Here is a 14,553-nt window from a genome sequence, read left to right on the forward strand (position 1 = left end):
AAGCATTCCAGTGTATAGTTACATTCTTACAAAGGATTTATTACTTGTTACTAAACAAGTAATTTCCTTTGTAGATACTTAATAAATCTTATACATGTATATACATCTATGACCTTCCTAGAAAACTGCACTGCCTGTTGCATTAACTCATATCTGTTCATACTGTGTCGCCAATTAGTCTGTCCACAGGAATTTATGGCAGCACCCCTGAGTCAATATCTACCAAAAGTTTTTCCCTATTTCCTTGTGGACCTTTTTCCTTGTCTTCCATTGTAAAAAGCACTGTACAAATAAAACTATATTGATTGAACTGAATTAAAGGTGCTTCCAAATGATGCATGCCTAATATACTGTTGACTGCTTGTTCAGCAAGGAACAGATATATGCGTTTCAAAACCAGAATACTTATTCACCCACATAAAATGCACTTACTGAAAAGTCAACTTGAATATATCCGCATGACATTTGAAATAAGTTAGAAAAGGTATCAATCCAAGTTTTTCCTTGACCGTGTGCAAAGCACTTGAAGAAAATAAAATAGCCCCTAAAAATCATTGCAAATCCAAACATTTACTGAAAGGCCCACCATTTCAGACCCCTGGTGAGGCTCAAAGCTAGTCTTTGCAAACAGCTGTGCACACATGGTATGATAAAGCTAGACCCTGTCTCCATATCTATCATCAGCTCCCAGGCAGTTAATCCCCCTCTTCTGCACTGCCTGCCTACGTGGCGAAGGTCACGGACAGAGCAGCTGCATAAGACATGGCTGCTGTGAAGGTAGGCAGAAGAAGACATTAAACACTTCTCACCTTTATTTTCATTTTCATCACTATCAACTATGATGCAGTACTTTTGACTCAATATATACTATATGGTATAAATATATAATTAAATGCAAAAGTATTGGGACAGTGGCACAATTCTTATTTTGGCTCTGCAATTTGGTTTGAAAAAAAAAATGAATTACTGCCCTTCTTAATACGTAGTCATTTGGGGGGACTAAAAATAATTGGCTGCTCAGCTGTTTCATCTCCAGCTGTGTGTCATTGCATCATTAGTTCATGCATATTAAAGCTAGCAAAAAGGTTGATTCTAGGTGTGGCATTTGCTTTTGGAGTCTGTCGCTTCTCAACATGAGCACAAAATAAGAGTCAATGCCAGTAAAGCAGGCCATCATGAAGTTAAAATATCTGAAAAAATTGACAGCCAAAACACTGGGTGTGTCAAACTCAAACGTTTGGTACATTGTTAAGACGCAAGAAAGCAGTGGTCAGCTCAGCAATAGCAAACAACCTGGTTGACCGGTGACGACCACTGTTGTGGATGACCAAAGAATACTTTAGTGAAGGAAAACCCCTTTTCTACTATCAAATAGATTAACTTGTTGGTGAAAACCCCTAGTGGCCATGATGCCGGCATCATTAGATTGTTCAACTCTGACGTTCAGTGCTCCTGCGATCAAACTATGAGTTTAAAACACAAACTCTGTGTTCTAGCTTTATTATTAGACGATTCAGGACAACTATGACGACGATGGAGTTTCTAATAACCACCGTTGTCGCACCTGTCCTTCATTTACCAAGCACCCCCTCCCCGCAGTCTGATTTGCAACTACACCCCCCACCCACGACACACTGGACAATAGTGTCTATCTAGGCGTTCATAAAAACATTCTTTCATCCCTAAAAAGGTGTATTCTGTCATCCAGCAGCAAGATAAAGCTAACAATAGCTGAAAGTATGCCAGTACAGCCGTGAAAAACATTGCTCACTGAACAGTGAAATAAACTAGAGGAATTACATTATGGCATTCTACTATCAATACATGTGACTAAATATGAAGTAAATATAAAATCTTACCTTTGGTTTTACACATGAAGTTGTTCCTTTCAATGTTCAGTGGTCATTCATTGTCTTCAACGACCGTTTGTGAAATATACGTTCACTTGTGCCACCTGGGTAGGCCTACCTTCCAAAATAGCTGTGCATAATACAACACATGTTTACAGTGTTTTCACCCTTTTTAGTACAACCTGGCTTGATTGACACTAATGTATCTAGTAGGTGTCCATATAAGCTCTCTAATGATGTATAATATGTCTAAATTTACTTTTTGAATAGCGTTTTATAGCCCAGCTTAACCAAAAGTTGGGTGCAATAATTGGGTGTAAATCATTATCTTCACATTACGCATTCACTCTGGCAGCAGTAAAAGACACTGCACCCATCTAAACGTTATTGATGAGTTTCATCATTTCTTGGAAAATATTAGCCATGCTCAGAAGTTCTCAAGAGTAAGGCATACGTTTGCTGATATACTCAGCTGATACAGTCTGTTTTCTGGACTAAGTCAGAAGCAGAGAACGACATTCTCTGTCTCGATCTGCTGAACACAGCTAAGATTTCCTTGTCGATAAGTGTTACTGCTCAAAATATTTTGGTTATATACATAATTTTTTTTAATTGAGTGACTTTATATAGATTAGTGGTATTTTATAATGAGCATATTTCTCACTGTAATGTAAGTGTTCATCAGTTGTTCAGTAGGATTTATGTTTCACGCACTGGATGTGGCGAGAACTGGAACATTGCCAAAACGTGGTGGATGGTTGAATATTGTTTTAATGTCGTCCCATCCCCATACAAGAAAACATTACATACTGTAGAGTACAGAAAAACATACGAGAGTTAATGATTACACATTTAGGTACTGTACCATATTGTGTGATAATGTTTTTGCATTATTTTAAAATCTGATATCAATGTTTCATCTCAAACATTTAGGGGGCACAATTATGTTTTATAATGGACAAAAAGCATTTTATTGATTTTTGGAGAGATTTTGGATACGTTTCTGGACCCCTAGATATTTTAGACCACTGTTCTGATGGAAAGCTTGTAATTCCCACTTGAAAATGATGCAAAAGTGAGTTTCTTGAGTCAATACAGTTTATTTGTATTGAAATACATGATTATGTTGTGATTTACAGCAATGCATAATTTAGACATTTTGGATAGATTTGGAGACACTGGGTACACTGCATACTTTTTTATTCATAGATCTTTAGTAGTTCTGCATATCCACCCTTAGATTTTACGCACTTGTGGTCAAGGATTTTTTGATCTAGGACACCTGTTTTATATATGATATCTCTCAGTATGTAATTGCAAACTGAACAAGAGCAATTGTGGCACTTTATTTCTTCCTAAATTATGAATATAAACTAATTTAAGTTAGTATTGTAAATGGCACAAATGTCCTGCCATTTTCAAGTCTGTGATGCTCACATCTGGACTAATAAATGTTTACATAATGTACCCCCTAAATGGGTGAGGATTGGGCAGATTTGGTGTGTGCAAAGGGGTTACAGACACCCTCCTGGATGCAGGCGTATATTTCCAAAGACTGCCATGAATAGAACACAACACCAGTATAACCTCAGAGGGTTTACTGCAAAATGCAACCTTTTGATAAGCTTCAAGAACAGAATGGCCAGGACAGAGTTTGAACAATGTGGCGTGGACGAGGAAAGGTTACTAAAAGCATACACAAAGAAATAAATTAGAAAAGGGCAGGATTCACTGAGACTGCACATTTTTTTTGAAAACAGAAAGGTAACACTGCTGTTAATTAGGATAACATCTAATTAATCCAGCAGTACATCTGAAATTGCTGATATAGAACTGCTTTCAAATGATTGTGCAGTTGCTTTGTGGGTGAATATGAATGTGACCTTCCCTTTTTAGAATGTGTGTTTCTTCTAATTTAATCTCTCCTTTTTTCCCAAGTAGGAATGCCCGGTTAATTATTTTCATTCTAATCAGTGTAACCATAGTGAAAGGGCTCTCCTCTGAAGCATGTGATGTCAAGCCACTGTGGTTTTTCACTCTGGAATCCATCTGTTAATCTCACATAGACACTGAATTTAAGTTTATTTATTATTTATTTATTTAGAGAGAGCGCGAGAGAGAGAAATAATGTGAGACATGGAATATATGCACGTGGGGGGAGAAACACAAAAATACTCCCAAACTCACTAGCACAAAGGCATACCTGCCTGTATAACCATGGTCACACCCACCAGTTTCAAAAGTTCCTATCATAGTGCAACCAAACTAGGTCATTTTAAATCATAGATGTGTATAAATTTATGTATATAAATATATGTAACAATATGATTACGTCTCCCTTAAGACGCTGGATGTTACTTGTAATCAGCATTCTACGGGGTATATAAAAGGGAAAAAAATGCACACAAAAAACAAACAAAAAAAAGATCTATTTTTTTATAATGTGATTGACTTGCCTTTGCCTACCCCTTTCATGCAAACCTTTTTATTATGTCCACAAAGTCTGGTTTTACCAGTATCAGAGTGCATCTATTGTCCAGTAATACAGCAGCTCTGGTCCTGCTGTTCTGCTGTAGGTAAGGGAATGTATTGGCACAATTCCCTTCACCCCAGTCCTCTCGTTGCTTAAATTAATACTGTGCAGGGTTTATTATTAGAAAATATTATAAAATAGCTATGCGAAAGGCATATTTATGATGCACTGGCACTCTCAGTCTTTACACACTTTAGCTGAATTGAGCAGCCATTGCCGAACTGGTAGCCAGCTGGCACTGCCACTTAATAGGATGAGCCACCCAGCAGCCCTCCGTACAACTCAACCACACCTCTGCTTTGACAAAAAGTAGGTAGGTCATCTTGTGAATTAGCATGTAATGTATTAATGTTTTACGCATGTTAAAATAATTCCATTATTTCTGTTTTGCGTTTCACTTCAACAATCATCAGTTCCATATAAGCAGAGGTGGTTTCAGATGCACTATCTGTATACATGCAATTCCCATATGCAAAAGTATAGCTTGCATGGGGCTGAGCTTGAGACATACAATAAACTCTATTTGTGGAGTAACTTTGAAGACTTTCAGAATAGGAAAAACAAAAGCTAAAAACAGTCAATAAACAGAACAGAAAGTAGTCATAGAATGAAGCTGTTCGTATTAATCATATATGTATACCACAAAACCCATGATGCAGTTTTTGAGAAAACTGAGAAAAGATATGATAATGGGAATGTGTAATAGTAATGAAACTACACTAATGAGCAACTCAGGTCCCTATCTGCCAAACCAAAACTAACTAACCTGGCTTGTCTTGGGTATGGGGCGGCTTTGAACGGTTTGAGCTTGAGGAAAATTAATCTACAGACTGAGACCAAGAGCCTGAATAGCATACCCCCAAGAGAGGTTTAAAATTCTACGCAGTTACCTTCAAAATTAAAAAAGGGAAAATAAAGCAAAATAACATCCTACCTGATGGAAGGATTTGTATTTCCGCTGGGAACACTCTGAACTAACCAGAGTCATTATATGGTGAGCAGAGGGGGGGAAGAAAGTCAAGGTCGAATTGGGTCAAACACAAAACCCACTGGGCAAACAAACTAGGAGGGCAAAGGCAAGAATCTGAGTCGAATAGAATGATTCTAAGGTCAAACACGAAATCCAATCCGCAAACAAACCAAACTGAAGGGCTAGGCGAGAATCAGAATCAAACAAATTAAGGTCAGACATGCAAAGTCAAATGAAGTAATCACTATCCGCAAGTACCAAGCATAGATTTCAAAGAGTGAATCTCCACTGGTGAATGGTAAATAGCGGCTTTTTCAAACCAATTAACCAAACAGAAATGGCCAATCTGATCAAGAACCCGAAGAAAGAGACACACATGCAAATGCAAAATGAGAAACTGGTTTCAGGGTGTATGTAAATATATAGCCTATGAGAATTTCTGTGCATTACAAAGTGCATTAAAAAGGTATTAATATGTGTTGCTATCATTATGGAGTAATACACACAAAGCCAATTTTCTGTATTGCAAATGCAAGCAGTAGGATGTAGCATTTATATACTTATGGGTAAAGCAAATTTTTCAAGGGTACTGAAGGATATTATGTATTGCTGTGCACATTATAGTATCCAAAAAAGCATCCAGATTAATTGTCCCATACAGCAGTCACTTTGAGGAATAAATCAACTTTCCATTGCTATTTCAGTTCAAAAATAAATTTAAAAAATTGACAATTTGCCTTCCAGATGTCTAACATCCAACAATTTTCTGGAAATGTGTTTAATGCTAAGCAATTTATGAACATATAAATGATTTTCATTTAATTAATTCAGCCATCTCCAGTTACTGTCTAATGTAATGCTCAGCTTCTTCGTACCGGAGGGAAAAAAACAGAATAATATGTTTCCCCGAGAGGACTGGCTCCAGCCCAGGAATAATGAAAATAATAAAAATAATAGGAAACCTTTGATAACCTTAAAAAAATGTATTACAGTGCGATACCATTATGTGTTTGAAATTAAACATAAATTAAATTTCCTGACTTGGGTAAAATAAGTATATTATTGTGATCAAATGATTTAACTCTTATATACTTATTAATTAATTACAATAATATATTTTACGCATCTACTATAGAAAGGAAAATGAAATATTCAACCCTCTGTTAGATATTTAGATGTCAATGAGGATTTACAGGAGAGTGGTTTTTTAATTTATGTATTTTGCATATATGATTATTCCATACCATATGGTGCAGATGGCTTCTAAAAACTGTGGTGCCATGTTATAAATTTCTCTTATTATGCACACACACATGCATACATGCACACACTCACACAAATTATTTTAGACTACTGTTAATCACACAATAAAAGGCCTGATATTTTTTAAACGCGACCTGTAACTATGCAATATGCATATCCATACAAATGTTTATACGCACACGCGTACACACCTGCAAGAACACACACATGCACACACACACACACATGCATGCATGTGCGCACACACACACACACACACACTTTTCAAGTCTGGTTTAAAAGCTAGCTACATTGGGCTTAGTGATTCGATTCATTAAGGCAGTGTGCATTTTGGAATTGAATCTTGACTGATCTTACAAGTCTCCTATAACCGAATGCCTCCTTTGCAGGTATGACTTGATATAACTCTTATGAAAAAATAACTCACTCAGAGGTGCAGACCAGTAGTACATTGCAGATAGATCTGGAGAGAAATACATTTTTCACTGGTCTCTAAGGAAAAAAACTCTTGAAGATGCCATTGTCTGTCAATAGCAGCTGTAATCTATAAAATTAGATCAGACAAATACTTCTCTATTGAATAATGTATTTTGCAATTTTCTGGTTGTCATCTTCCATGTACCTTTTTGTATTTAACCTTTCTTTGGGATGAATTTTCACATACTTCACTTGTACAGTTGTGAAGGCCCACGACCTGGCAGCTGCTGTGTTTTGTTTTTTTTTTGCAGGTGTGTAGTGGGCAGGGTCTGGCTTGTAATGATCCAGTGCACTGTGAAAGCTGACCTGTTGGCTATAAGGCCTATGTTTTTCCTCAATACGGTAGCCCTTTCGTAGAACTGTTGGCCTGATTACAATGCATTCTCTTGGCCTGCTCATTTGATTGTAAATAAAACATTATGATTGTAAATGCAGTTCTGCCTCTTGATTCCCTCCTTTGTTTGGCAGCTTTATCCATTTCTAACCAATGGGGACTCATCCTGTCTTTTAACCAGCTGTTGCGATATCAGACAATGCCACCCTGACCAACCAGAATGATAGAATTTAAATATTATCAGTTGTGAGACTTAGTATAAGAACTGTAACTTATACCATCTTTGAGATGATGAACATCCTGAGCAGAAATTTGAAGGCCTGTGCAGTTTCTATCTTCCCCCAAGCTTGCATTAATATTTCCTGAGAGGTGCGATCCTGACTCTGCATGTTGTTTTCTTCTAGCTGCTGTCCAAGCTGTCTCTACCCAGGTTCCTCCCAGTCCTTCACTCTGTTCAGGAAGCTCCATTACTATTCACCCAAAGCCATCTCATCCATCCAGAGGGTACCTCTAGCTGAATGAGAAGGATAGTTCGCCTAAAAACCAGGGATAACAGCTCTCTCTCTCTCTCTCTCTCACACGTGCGCACACGCACACGGTATGTGCATTCTAAATGGGCAGAATGGCAGTGTATGGGGGTAATAAATAACATAAATGTAATTTTAGAGATGGGCACTGAGAATAATTTAGCTGCATTCTGTCCAGACAAATTGCTGGCCTTTATCTGTGATTAACTGCCAGGCAATTTGCAAGTGTGAAATTTTCACTTGGACATTTGTTTGGTGTGATACCATCTGTAATGTGCCTGAAAACAATATATCCCAGACACGCTGGAAGCATGGAGAAACTGAAATAATAGACTTTGCCTGTGTAGTTTGTAGACTGTAGAATCCTAAAGGCAAAATGCTCTTGTAAATACACTGGACCTACATAGACAAACAGTATCCAAAAATTCAAGAGAAATACAATAATTTCTGTACGGTTACATGTCTGGTATTGGTTTGCGATGATGGGCTTTGCTTGAGACTTGATTAGTGATAGACTAGTTGGTTACAATTTGATTATCCTAAAGACTATATTTAGAAAATTGTGACTACAAGGACAGGCAGTGTCTAAACTGGATGCATTTCAAATTTATATGGTGAATATATGGTGACTTCCTTAAGGAACTAATACATGTTCCTGATAGAAAGAGTTTATCCTTGTGCCTGTACTTCCTCATTTGCATTACCTTCCTTATTGTTTTTGTGGGTTCATGGCTCAAACAGCATTGTTCCTGCTTTTTGAACAGCACTCTCTCTTAAGAGAGCATCACTCTCTAGAACTCAGCAAAGGCTGTTTTCACCGCTTACTTTTATCTCCATTTATACAGCTGGAAATACACATCTTTCTCAAGTGTGTAACAGCTTGAACTAAACATGCAACCTCTGGGTCAAAAGCTCATTTCCCTAACCATTATACTGCCAGATGCACTGCACAGTGCTTAGCTGTCTAGTCGGTGCATGACTTACTCAGTCATACATACTAAGAATGTATATGTGAGCACTCACTCCAGCAGCAACTTCAAAGGGTCTTGTGTTGTATGCACATACAGCTGAACAGTTTTTTTATGAAAGTGTATTAGCTTCACAGCAGGCTCCACAGGAGGCAGCAATATTAGAAGATTAGACCCTGGACTTTAGCATGCTATGTACTGAAAATCATGCTGCGCTGTATGCTTGTTTTGAATGCATGTACGACAGCCTCAACTCATTTTGAAAGAATGTTCATTTTAGGTCTTATGGGAACCCTCTGCTCTTCGGTGAGTATATGTTTTCATTATCTTGTCTCTGCTTTCATTCCTGGACCTGCCGTAACATGTAAGGGTTTGGGAGATTTTTCCTTTTGATCAGGAATCATTCAATCATCAATCAATCCATCAAACAGTGAATTAACAGTTGTTATTTTTCTAATTCAATCGATTTTTTTTTTCAATAATTTATTAGAGCCTGACCGATGTGGGATTTTATGGGGGTAAAATGTACAGATTACCAATAATAAAACAAGAAGCAGAGCTTCTCTGCATTTACACCTGCCAGGGAGCTCCTCTTGTATTCAGAGATGTTCCATACTGTGCTAAAAATGATCACAAAAGTAACACTGTATTTATTTCTATGTTTAGAAATGCAGTTGCTGTAAGTTACATATAACAGAAATTGAGCAGTCCACAGTAGCCTGCTGATTATAATCTGTAATAAACAAGCACCAAGTGAACAGGAATCTGTCTGAAAACATTTTGAATCCACCAGCAGGCCACTGGAAAATCAATGAGTGAAAATGCCAGAGAACCGCTGGCTGTTTCTGCCATTGCCCCTCTAAATTTGCCTCCAGTGGACCATGGACCACTTGTGACTCATTACTCTCTGCTATCAAGTGCTATTAGCTTGCTCAAACTTAGGAGTTCTCAAACTGAGCCGGCTGCTGGATATTCAGCTGTGGCCTATAAACTTAGCCAGCTACTTTGATAGAACAAAGAAGTTTAAGAGCAGTATTGATTTTTTTTTACATTTTTATTTACCTCACTGAACTGTCGAGAGTAGCCGGATATTCTGTTCATCGTCCCCTCGTGGTATGGGTTCTGCACACCCAGCATAAAGCAAGATGCTTGAAATCGACAAAATGAAACCACACAAATGTGATGGTTGCTCCCTGAGCTGTCGAACCATGCTTCAAACTTGCATTGTTCATTCTCTAGAAGAAGAAAAAAAAACAATCCCCAAACTCCAGGCTTGCAAGCTTCATTATCTATCTTGTCCCTCCCTTTGTAAAACCCTGTTTCATCTTACATTTAAAATAAATTGGAAGAAATTCATGTATATATATACATATACATGTATATATCTTCAAACTGAAAATCAAACATTGCAAGTCTTGATACGCTGTTTATTTGTTTTGACAAGTCATTATAGATTTGAAAAACTGATAGGCAGTATCTGTGAAACCAATTACAGTTGCATGTGTTACAGTCCATAGGTTATTCTTTCAGAAATCTTTGTGAAAGGTACTACATGGAAGCATTGCTCAATTGCAAGCCGTTTGCACCATAAAAGCATTACTTCCTGAGAAAAACATTTTTAAAATATTTTGATTAGAAAAGCTTAGAAATAGATCACCAAACATATTGGGAAACATTAATGACCAAATGCACGTCACATGGTTCACTTAACATGATGGGTTGTGGAAAAGCCCATTTCTGTTTTTTCTTCACAGCATACTAGATCAAAAGGTGTTTCTTCCTCCTCTTTTCCCCCTGTAGCCGGTGTGTTTTCCTGTGTTTTGTCCTATTTGTTTTATTAAAGAAAATAGCCTTTTAGGACACATTAGAGTTGAAACAAATCAATGAAAAACTGACCAAGCTGCCAAATAAAACTCCCCTTCAGGAAGAGGAGTGACGACCGTGAGAGTTAATCGATAACCACACGCATTTTGTGACATCATTGGTTGCCATGGCAACCAGGCCAAGCAGACATCTGTTGTCTGATTTCAGTCTGTACAGCTGTCTGAGAGCAACCTTGCAGGTTGTTTCTTCTTTGTCCTTTACCAGGATACCAGAAATCAATAGCATGTCAAAATATTTCATGACTATCAAATGATAATTCATTAATAAATTAAAAACCCCACAATAAAATATTTAAGTGTGATCGTTTAGAACCTGGACATTAATATATATGCATGGTTTGTGACTAATTATGCCATGCAACTGCACTCTCAAAAGAAATGTGTTTAAAAAACCACATATTTTAATGCACCTCCATGTCTAGTTAAGGACATTTTGGGTTAATGTCCTTAACTAGGAGTTAACTCATTTTGAGCTACTTTCAACAGTCTGTGTTAAAAAGTCTTCATTTGTAACACATGAATTGTACATTTGTAACACAAAGGTGGTAACTTTGACACAATATGTGTTGAAAGTAGCATAAAATACAAGATGTGTGTTGGACATTAACACATCCTTTTTTTGTGAGTACTTATTTGTGACATTTCCCACTAAATGCATTTTTGATGTCAGTGCTTCAGTAAATATGTTGTCTGTCTGCTCATCGCAGTGTGAAGATGTTTTTTAAATTATTTTGTCTTCCAGTGCAATAAGGAACCATGCAACAGAGGGGAAGAATGGTGAAACCTCAGCCACTCTTGCCCAAATGTTCCTTGATTGTTACAGTCAGTTGAAGTTATCCTGTAATATGATTTAAACTTCAAAAGAAAGTTTTGGTGAAGCACAAGAAAATGTTGTCATAGTGACACTAATTGGCAAAAAAAAAAAGACAACAGCAGGGGTTTCTTCTCCGTTTTGGCACTAATTGCCATCACCGGTTTTGGTTCTGGCACAACGAACATGATCACTGATGACAAGTGAGACAGAGAACAGGCTCACAAACTCACCCCATCCATGAACAGTGGCATTTGCAGTTTTTGGAAGAGCTATGACAGCACTTTGACTTATAATGTAATTTAGATCATTACACGTACTATTATTATACTTCACAAACCATTGCAACTTCCAACTCCCCATCCCATTCTGTCTCAACAGGTGCCAACCCAACCAAAATAATTCCCTTATCCCCCCCATTTCTATCTCTTCAATAATACACCCACCTCACCCTAATCTCCCCCCTCGAAGACCCCTCACCCTATCGCAGTACCCACTCACCCTACCCAATCTTGCAAAAGCTCCTAATTTCTGCTAGTGTTCTGCATCAGTTGGTGGAAAAAGGAATAAAAATAATAATTTTAAAAATCAGTGCAAAATAAATAATCACCACCTTCTGAGACCAATGGGAGCCCACTGGGAGAATGGCACGAGCAGTTTCGCAGCACTGCTTGAGGGCAAGCCTCTCATCGGAGGGTGTTGGCTTCAGTGGTCTCCTGGTGGCTACAGTGTCGGACGCATGGACAGTGTCAATCAATGCAGCCGTGGGATTAGCGGAAGCCCAGGGTTTAGTTATTCATGTTGCCCTTCTGTGGGTGAGCATTAGCCCTGCTCGAGAAGGGAAGCAGTCTAAATTTACACATTTGGTATGGAATCTGATTATAAACATCGATACAGTTTGATCCTACACACACTCCTACATGCGTGCTGGCTTGAAATTGAATCTGGTGAAAAGTGAATCTGATGGTTATATTTTATTCAACAAGTATATGCAGACTCAACATGGGTGTGTGAATAACTGCAATCTTTATTTCCAGTTTGGAAATGAGGGTGTTCATTTCCAAAATCCAAAGGAAATATAGGTTTCACATAAATAACATATTTAAATGAATGTGGCCATCAAGGCTGCTCCAAGCTTTGCTTTGTCTAACGTTCCTTAAAATAGAAAGTGACCCAGCCTTCCTCACACTCCTGATTTTAACCTGTCGCTAATTGCTTTTCAGACAGGTGTGTAATTGCCTGTACCAATCACTCTGCTACTTATACATCAAACATTAACATTTCAAATAATGGCTATTAAATATAAAAGAAAGACAAAGGCAAACATCTATAACACCTATCATTATTTGCTGATGTCTTTATAGTGTACCTAGCTAGTGCTCCATTCTATTCTTTCCCCTTAATGACATTTATTTATTTATTTATTTATTTTAACTTATTTATTTCCTTGTGGGAAAAGTACACTTACCCTTTCCACATGCACATCCATTAAACGTCTGCCGCATATGATTTTATTTAGACACTAATTTGTATTTGTCTTTTTTAAACAAGAAGTAGCTAGCTGGAGAGCCACAAGATCTCCTGGGTTGTGTAAACCTGGATATCAGCTACAGAGGAGGTCTGTGTAACTGCATAATAAACTTGTGTGAGCAATTAATTAAGTGCTGTGCAATGACAGAAAATAACACACCATCCGACTCTATAGAATCAGGGTTGGTCGTATTGTTGCCATTTAAACCTAGCACTTTGGAGGCAGCAGGTATAAATTTGCTCCTTCATTGTTTTTGCCTATATTGTCATTGTCATTTTGCTGGGGCCAGAGTTTAATTTGAACAGAGATATCCAACAGACAGCACCGCAGCCATTATGCTGTCCGGCCACCTCAGACAGTGCAAACAGGCTCCACGATCTCATCACACTGGACCCCTGACCTGAGAGGCATCTCTCACAGACACAAACAATGCCTTCTGCTGGCCGTCTCTCCCAGGGCCGCAGAAACAGATGTGTCAGGTTTTAATACGGTCCTGGGTCCAGGCCCAAGGGCAGATGGCTCTAATCATGGCTAACATGACTTTCACTCACAGGTCCAGGGGAAGGCTAAATATGGCTCCGCCGATGTCTCCACGGCGACCGTCGTCTTTCCCCAGCTGTAAACACATCCTGTTGCCACCTGAATCTGACTATTTAAAGTGACATTGTCCTGTTTCTTCCTGTTCAAAAGCTGAAGTGTGCAGAGACTAAGCTTGTTCTTCCGTCTGGTTTATCTTCCACCATTTTGAGCTCTTATTTGAATTGCCAATGTACAGACATTTTGTGAAACACTATAGTTTAATTTATATTTTCAATTGAGAGCTACACTACAAAAGAAAATGTTTATTTGTTTAAGAGGACAGATGGGATATACTGACTGTGACAATAGGCAGGGAACGAAAAAGTTATATACATACAGTATATATGCCTTAATAAAATGGAAATATTTTAAATTTGTAATTTAGAAGAAAATTAATGTTGTCAGTCAAAGGAGAGGGAGGTGGAGGTATGAAGGAAAAAAACAGACATGAGAGAGAATCACTACCCTCATGTGCATATATGAACAGTTTAAAATATAGGATTTAAATAATTCAATATATGAAATCCTCGGTTACAAACGTATCCAAGCACAGCATATTGAATGTACTGTAAAATGTATGTTTCGGTGTAAAATACCATTTTACAGCTGTGTACTGTCACACCCTGCCATAAGAAAACCTTTCTTCAAGGTGCTGAAATATTGATACCAATGCATAATGAGACATTATGGTGCCGTGCTCAAAAGTGACAGTGCCATACCTGCCTGTCGGATCTGTTCAGGGACCGGACGCTGCCAGCCCAGACGTCTCCAGGGTGTAAGAGATCACTTAGCTGAAATATGCATGGGAGGGTACGTCTGCTGCGACT

Source organism: Anguilla rostrata, chromosome 3 (assembly GCF_018555375.3).
Source record: "Anguilla rostrata isolate EN2019 chromosome 3, ASM1855537v3, whole genome shotgun sequence".
In the NCBI taxonomy this organism is placed as follows: domain Eukaryota; kingdom Metazoa; phylum Chordata; class Actinopteri; order Anguilliformes; family Anguillidae; genus Anguilla; species Anguilla rostrata.